Source organism: Cyanistes caeruleus, unplaced genomic scaffold, assembly GCF_971803275.1.
Source record: "Cyanistes caeruleus unplaced genomic scaffold, bCyaCae1.hap1.1 HAP1_SUPER_30, whole genome shotgun sequence".
In the NCBI taxonomy this organism is placed as follows: Eukaryota; Metazoa; Chordata; class Aves; order Passeriformes; family Paridae; genus Cyanistes; species Cyanistes caeruleus.
In genome coordinates this window covers 130,562-138,538 of record NW_028256295.1, presented here as the reverse complement: position 1 = coordinate 138,538, position 7,977 = coordinate 130,562, and positions in this window count along the sequence as shown.

Genomic DNA, 7,977 nt, shown 5'->3' with positions numbered 1-7,977 from the left:
GAGAAGCTTTCTGCAATTTTGTGGTATTTTTCTGCAATTTGGTGGGATATTGAGGAGACCTGAAGAATTGTGAGGGATTTTTCTTAGATTTTGTGGAAATTAATTTAGATTTGGTGGGATTTTTCTGGTATTTTGTGGGATTTTTTTTTGTACTGTTGTGGAATTTTTTGGTATTTTGTGGAGATTTGGTGGGATGTTTTTGGAATTTGCTGGGGTTTTGAGAACATTTAATGATTTGTGTGGGATTTTTCTGGAATGTGGTGGGATTTTTCTTGCATGTTGCTGGATATTGAGGAGATTTGGAGGGATTTTTGTAGAATTTTGAGGGATTTTGAGGAGACATGAAGGATTTTGAGGTATTTTCTTAGATTTTGTGGAAATTTGTTGGGATTTTGTAGGACGTTTCTGGAATTTGCTGGGGTTTTGAGAACATTTAATGATTTGTGTGGGATTTTTCTGAATTTGGTGGGATTTTTCTTCAATTTTGTTGAACATTGAAGAGATTTTGTGGAAGTTTTGTGGAATTTTGTGGGATTTTGAGGAGTCATGAAGGATTTTGAGGTATTTTTGTTGATTTTGTGTAAATGTGTGGGGATTTTGTGGGATATTACTGGAATTGGGTGGGGTTTTGAGAACCTTTAGGGAATTGTATGGGATTTTTCTGAATTCGGTGGGATTTTTCTTGAATTTGGTAGAATATTGAGGAGATTTTGTGGGAGTTTTTTACAATTTTCAGGGATTTTGAGGGGACATGAAGGATTTTGAGGGGACATGAAGGATTTTGAGGTATTTTCTTAGGTTTTGTGGAAATTTGTGGGGGATTTTCTGGGATGTTTCTGCAATTAGTTGGACTTTTGAGAAGCTTTCTGCCATTTTGTGGGATTTTTCTGGAATTTTGTTGGATATTGAGGAGACATGAAAAATTATGAGGGATTTTTCTTAGCTTCTTTGGAATTTTGTTTAGATTTGGTTGGACGTTTCTGGAATTTGTTAGAGTTTTGGGAAGATTTATGGAATTTTGTGAGATATTTTTCTGGAATCTTGAGAGATTTTGAGGTGACTTTATGAATTTTGAGGGATTTTTCTTAGATTTTGTGGAATTTTGTGGAGATTTGGTGGGATGTTTCTGGAATTTGGTGGGATTTTTTTGTACGGTTGTGGAATTTTCTGGGTTTTTTTGAGATTTTGAGGAGACTTGAAGAATTGTGAGGGATTTTTCTTAGATTTTGTGATATTTTGTGGAGATTTTCTGGGATGTTTCTGAAATTTGATAGGGTTTTGAGAACATTTAGGGAATAGTATGGGATTTTTCTGCAATTTGGTGGGATTTTTCTTGAATTTTGTGGGATATTCAGGAGATTTTGTGAGATATTTGTGGAATTTGGTAGGGTTTTGGGAAGATTCAGAGATTTTTTTTTATTTTTATGGGATTTTGCAAAAGTTGATATAATTTTTTTGGATTTTTCCATTATTTTCTGGTATTTTGAGAATTTAAGAATTTTGTGGGATTTTTCTTAGATTTTGTGGAAATTTGTGGAGATTTGGTGGGATTTTTCTGCAGTTTGATAGGGTTTTGAGAAGATTTAGGGAATTGTGTGTGATTTTTCTGCAATTATGTGGGATTTTTTTTTAAATTTGTAGGATATTTAGGAGATTTTGTCTTGGTTCTAGAAGACAGGTGTCTGCTAGGGAGAGCCGGAGCCTCCCTTGGAATGAAAGAATGTAGACCCTTTCTCTCCAAATTAATATAGTTTTTAAATCAAGGTGCCTTTAGGCAGAGATCTGGGGATGGGAATAACAGTTCTTTACTAGTATAACCAGGCAAACAAACAAACAATAAATACAGCATTAGCAAGAAAACAGAACCAGGGACCCCGTGACAGCTTTCTCGGCTGAGATGGGATGGAGGAGAGGCTTTGTTTCACAAACCCCCTCGGGCGGGCAGTCCCGGTGCTCCTGCAGGGCTCTGAGGAACACTCAGCTGGAACAGCAGGGATGAGCTGAGATCCTGGGCCGGTGGCTGAGGTGGATCAGCAGCTCCACGGCGGTGCCTGGCACTGCCACACGTCCCGGCAGGACAGGGGGTGCGAGGCCACCAACAAAGAGGGGAGAAGGAGAAGCAGCAGCAGCTCCGTCTGGGGGATGGCGAAATTCCCTTCTCTCTACTGTAGCAGCTCCACGACCCAGGAAAAAATTTGTCTTTCCCCAAAGCCGAAGAAAGCCAGCTAAAAACTGTCCCCAGCCTCCTTTCCTGCCCCCTTCCCCACCTGGGCCCAGCCAGACTTTGTCCTTTGTCGAGCACCCACCAAGTACCCACAGTTAGGTTATCCCCGCAGCTAATGGGTAAAAATTCCACAGGCAAGCCAGAACAAAAAAAGGACACCTAACCCCCAACACAACTCCTGGATTCCAGCAATGTTCAGATAGAAATCCCAAGAGGAGGTAGGCTCAAGATGTGTGCTTGCCTTGTGCTCAGCCTTAAACACCCCTTGGTCTTCCTGGGCCCATTCCCCAGGTGGGATTTCCGATCATTTGGTCACTCAGGAGCTGGGCTGGGGGCTCCAGAGGTGGCTGTGGAGCATTGCCTTTGGTGTGCCAGAGACTGGCAGACACTGCAGGGCTGGGATAGAGGCTCTGGGGGGATTGGGGTTCCAGGGCAGTGCAGTGCTGGCGTTACAGGACAGGACAAGGCTGGACCTGCCCCTTCCTCCCCTTTGAAACACAAAATGTTTCCAGCCAACAATCTCCTCCAGTCTCTCACAACAGGCAAAGCTGGAGGTGGAATTCCAATTTTGGTCATGGGCACCTGGCTGAGATGGACAATTCTTTTCCATAGGAAGGAAAGCACAGAGATCCAGGGTTTGGAAAGCAGGTGAGGGCTGAACATCAGGAGGCCAAGGCCAGCCCAACTTGTCTGTAATGGCAGATTTTGTCTGGGAGCAGGCTTTGGATGAAGGGAACACTGGAGGTGGAATCCAAATTTTGGCCATGGATGCCTGGAGAAGCAGGACAGTTTTTTCCCATAGGAAGGAATTCACAGTTTATTGTTGTTTTAAACAACAATTTAGTGTTTTAATAGTAGATGAGAAGAGACCCTCAACATGTCAAGGTCAGTTGGACCAGTCAGGTGCCCCCTGGGAGGCCAAATCAGCCAGACCTGTTCTGTGTTCCCTTGATTTTAATGGGGCCCCATAGAGTCACAATGGACCCTTACTTCCATGGGGCCCTTCAGTGTCATAATGGTGCTGTGATTCCATGGGATCCTGCAGTGTCAGAGTGGAGCACTGATTATAAGAAGACCTGCAGTGTCACAGTGGACTCTTGATTCCATGGAGTACCACAGTGTCACAATGGCCTCAGGATCCATCAGGCCCTGCAGTGTCACAATGATCCCAGCGATTCCATGAGGCCTTGCAGTGTCACAATGGTCTCTGTGGTCCCACAGGCCCCTCAATGACTCCTCTGTTCCATGAGGCCTGAAATGTCACAATGGACCTTGGCGGTTTGCAGTGTCACAAAGGTCTCCTGTGGCTCCACAGTGTCACCCTGGACCTTTGGTTCCATGAAGCCCTGCAGTGTCACAAAGGCCTCTTGGTTTCACGAGGCCCCACAGGATCCCAATGGTCCTCTTGGTTCTGTGGGGACCACAATGGTCTCACTGGTTCCATGAGGCCCCTCAGTGTCACAATCCTTTGTTTATTTCATGGTGCCCCACAGTGTCACAATGGTCCCTTGGTTCCATGGGGCCCTGTGCTGGTGCATTCCCCCCTCCCCTTCTCAGGCCGCCCTGCCAGCTGAGAAATGCTCCTTGGGCCTGGGCCTTGGCCAACAGCCCCTGGGCTCAGCTCCTCTGCAGCTCATCAGAAACACTGTCTGCTCCCAGGCACTGCTGCTGCCCAAGCAGCTCCTGCTTGCTTCAGGAGCAGCCCTGGGAACTGTTCCTGTTCCCTGCGTGGCACAACATCCCTGTTCTCAGCCTTGCAAAGAAAGCTGTTGATGCCAGGTGTGGCCAGGATGAAACATTGCTGTGCCTGAAGCCCCTCTCTTGGGGCCCTACAAACAGCGCTCCAAAAGGAGCCCCTTGCAGCTCTCCTGGGCCAGCCACCTCCCTCGGAGTGGGGCCTCTGTGAGCCAGGAACTCTCCCGTTTGCTGCACTCGGGGCATCCCCGAACAAGGACGGAGCCTGGGCCGATCCCCCCACTCCTCCAGGCTCAGCCCTTGGCCCGCTGGGGAGATGCCAAAGCATCGGCAGGGAGCATTTCCCTGCCCTGCAGGGGAATTTCTCACAGCTGCCTTGCACTGCCTCTTTGTGTCTGTGTGCACACACCAGTGCTGTGCCCTGGCAAATGTGGCAGAAATGCTGCTCTGGGAGGGGCTGGAGTGCCTTGGAGATCTGAGTCAGTCAGGCCTGTGAGTGAGGGTAAGTCACGAGGCATAAGCTAAGTTAAATAATGCCTAGTGTTCTTCTTTTGCTCCATTGTTAGGATTAATATAAATTATGAGCTAATTTAAATACTGTTTAGTATTATTCCTCTGCTAATTTGATAAGTCATAGGTTGTGAGTTAGGTTAAACACAGTAAATGCTGTATTTTAATTAGCAAAATGTTTTGCTAAATTGTGACATTTGAGGTTTCAGTTAAGGTTAAGGTATAACTGAAGTCCTGTTAGGTTTGAGCTCTGTTAAGTGAGCCAACTCTGGGATGTTATCATGTGTTGTCACACAACTGTACTGTGATGTCACAGAAGACTGTGATGTCAAAAATTCAAACTGTGATGTCACAGTCTTTTCTGTGATGTCACATACTGGTCTGTGATGTCACAGAGCCACCCTCGATGATGGCAGTGTCTGCTCAATGGCCTCACACCATCCTTTATGATGTCACAGCCAGCTCTGTGATGTCATAACCCATCAGTGATGTCACACAACCATCTCTGTGACGTCATACAGATACCCTGTAATGTCACAGCACATACTTTGACCTCACAACCAGGTCTATGATGTCATAAAGCCATGTCATGATGTCACAGCCATCTATGTGATGTCACACAGTCCCCTCTATGATGCCATAGCTGCTCAGTGACCTCACACAACAAACTCTGTGATGTCACAGCCCCATCTGTGACCTCACACAGCCCACTCAGAGCTGTCACACAGCCCCTTTCTGACATCACAGCTGCTCTGGGGCTCCAGGACACAGACACAGAGGTGATGCTGGGACACAGCCACCTCTGGCACATCCCACAGCCCCTGTCAGTGCTGAGCCCCTGGGAGCTCTGTCTGAGCCTGCTCTCTGTGTCCCTGAGCTGCCCTGGCAGGGCCCCAGCCCTGCTGGGCTGTGCTCAGGAGCTGCTCCTGGCCAGAGCTGTCTCCCTGCTGTGGTCTGTTCCCATGGCAACATCTGCCCCATTGTTATGGTCTGTTTCCATGGTAACCATAACCAGTCCCCTGTTGCTATGCTATTTACATGACAACCATCACAGCCCCTGTTGCTATGGTCAGTCCCTTGGCAGCTCCATGGAGACCCCATGCCAGGGGTGGTTGCCATGGACACCAGCTCAGGCCTGGAGCCAGAGCCCATTGCCATGGCAACCATTTGCAGTCCCATCCCCAGGCTCATGGGATCCCAGAGCCACAGAATTGGCTGAGTTGGGAGGGAGCCATGGGGATCCTCCAGTCCAACTGCTGGCCCTGCACAGGACACCCCAACAATCCCAGCCTGGGCCTGGCAGCGCTGGCCAAACGCTGCTGGAGCTCAGCCAGCCCTGGAGCTGGGAGCCTTCCCTGGGGAGCCTGTTCAGTGCCCCAGCAGCCTCGCGGGAAAAACCTTTTCCTCACATCCAGCCTAAACCTGCCTGCCTCAGCTCCAGCCGCTCCCTCCACTCCTGTCCCTGGGCACCAGAGGGAAGAGGTTCCCGCAGCCCCCAGCCAGGGACCCGCTCCCAAGGCTGCTGCCATGGCAACCAGGCCTGGCACCAGCTGGGATGCTCGGTTTCCATGGGCTGGGCTTCAGGAATGGCATTCCCCAATTTCCTGCTCCTGCTGAAACCGCGCTGCCACTCTCTTCCCTCCCACCTCCCATGGAAAGCACAAAAGACAAAGATCCCAGGCAGGGATAAGAACAATTTATTTGGAACAGCAACAAGATAAGGAACAAACGGGAACAGAAACAATGTGGAAAACAGAAGGGATAAGACAAACTATTCATAGGGAAAACTAAAATGCGACTGACTGGCTCTTCCTGGCCACATATTTCCTCCTGCCAAGAAAGGACACTCTTCTCCTCTGGTGAGGGAGAGGGAGTCCTTTTCCTGCCCCTGGCAATGACCTGAGATGGGATTGAATATAATGACAGGGCCATAGCCAGACTCTCATGTTCTTTGATCTCTCATCATGTCATTGCCATGGGCAGGAAGAGGGACAGGTGTGTTCCCAGCATGGATCCCAGGGAACACGGATCACCAGGTCTATTCCCAATGTGGATTCTCCAAGGGGGGATGAAGCTGGAGCTGTGGAGAAAGCTCTTCCTGCACTTGGGGCAATGACAGGGCTTCCCTTACTGATGCCTCCGTTGGTGTCTGGTCAAGTGAGAGCTCTGGGTGAAGCTCTTTCCACACTGGGGACACCCGTAGGGTCTCTCCCCAGTGTGGATACGTTTGTGTGTATTGAGGTCGGACCTGTTTCTGAAGCTCTTCCCACATTCCCCACACTCATAGGGCCTCTCCCCAGTGTGGATGCGCCGGTGCCTGATGAGGGCGGAGTTTCGCTTGAACCCCTCCCCGCAGTCAGGGCAGCGGAAAGGCCTCTCATCCGTGTGAATCCGCTGGTGCCTGAGGAGAGTGGAGCTGCTCTGAAACCTCTTCCCACACTCGGGACACTCATAGGGCCTCTCCCCAGTGTGGATGCGCTGGTGGATGATGAGTTGGGAGCTGCAGCTGAAGCCCTTCCCACATTGCCCACACTCGTAGGGCCATTCCCCAGTGTGGATCATCTGGTGGCGGATCAGTTTGTTGCTCTGGCTGAAGCTCTTCCCACACTCCAAGCACTTGTAGCGCTTCTCCCCATCCTGAAGCTGCTCATGGACCACCAGCTCAGAGCCCTGGCTGGATCTCCGGCCGCCTTCCCGGCACAGGGTGGGTCTTTCCTCCTCAGAGCACCCTGGGATGGGTTTGGAGCCCCTCCTCCTGCGGGATCTCTGGGGATTTTCCTCCCCATTGGATTCCTGCACTGTGGAGCTGCTCAAAATGGCCTCTTCCATGAGGTTCTGCCGTGGGTATTTGTCCTCCCTGGTCTCCATTCTTAGCTTCTTGTCTGGGGGAGGAAGGACAAGGAGAGGATGGGATTTGCCTCCATGCCAGAGGGAAGGGGAAGGAGTTCCCTCCAATGCGTCCCCAGCAGACGCAGGAGAGAGGGGGAAAGGGGCAGTGACTTCCTCCTCACCTGCCTGGGATTCCTGGGGCATCTTCCTCTTCCTTGCAGCCTTCTCATCCATCCAGCCAAAGTTTGGGATGGGGAAATCCTGGTTCGGGAGAGAACAAGGAATGAGCATCCTGAGTTTGAAGGTCCCTCTGTCCAAGTCCCTCTCTAGAAGTCACCAGGGCATCTGGGGGGTCTTGGTTTGAAAGGAAAGGTGTTTGCTAAGGAAAGCAGAAACCCCCATTGAAATTGATAAAAATGTAATCAACAGCCCTCTCCAAATTATTATAATCTTGATATCAAAGTGATCTCAGATAAGCAATGAAGCAATGATCCCATAGAATTGTGTACATTACCTCTGAAGTTCCTGTGCTGTAGATGGGTCTGGTCTCTCCTCTGGGAATCCAGTGGACAAAGACTGCCTCTGGTGTTCTGATTCTCAGATTATATCCATGCAGGAATGCTTGGCTCCTCCCCCTGGCTGGAGCATCTCACAATGGGATGATGTCATTTTATCAGTCCTGCAGTGAGACTCAATGGCCCATTAACAGAAGATATCCC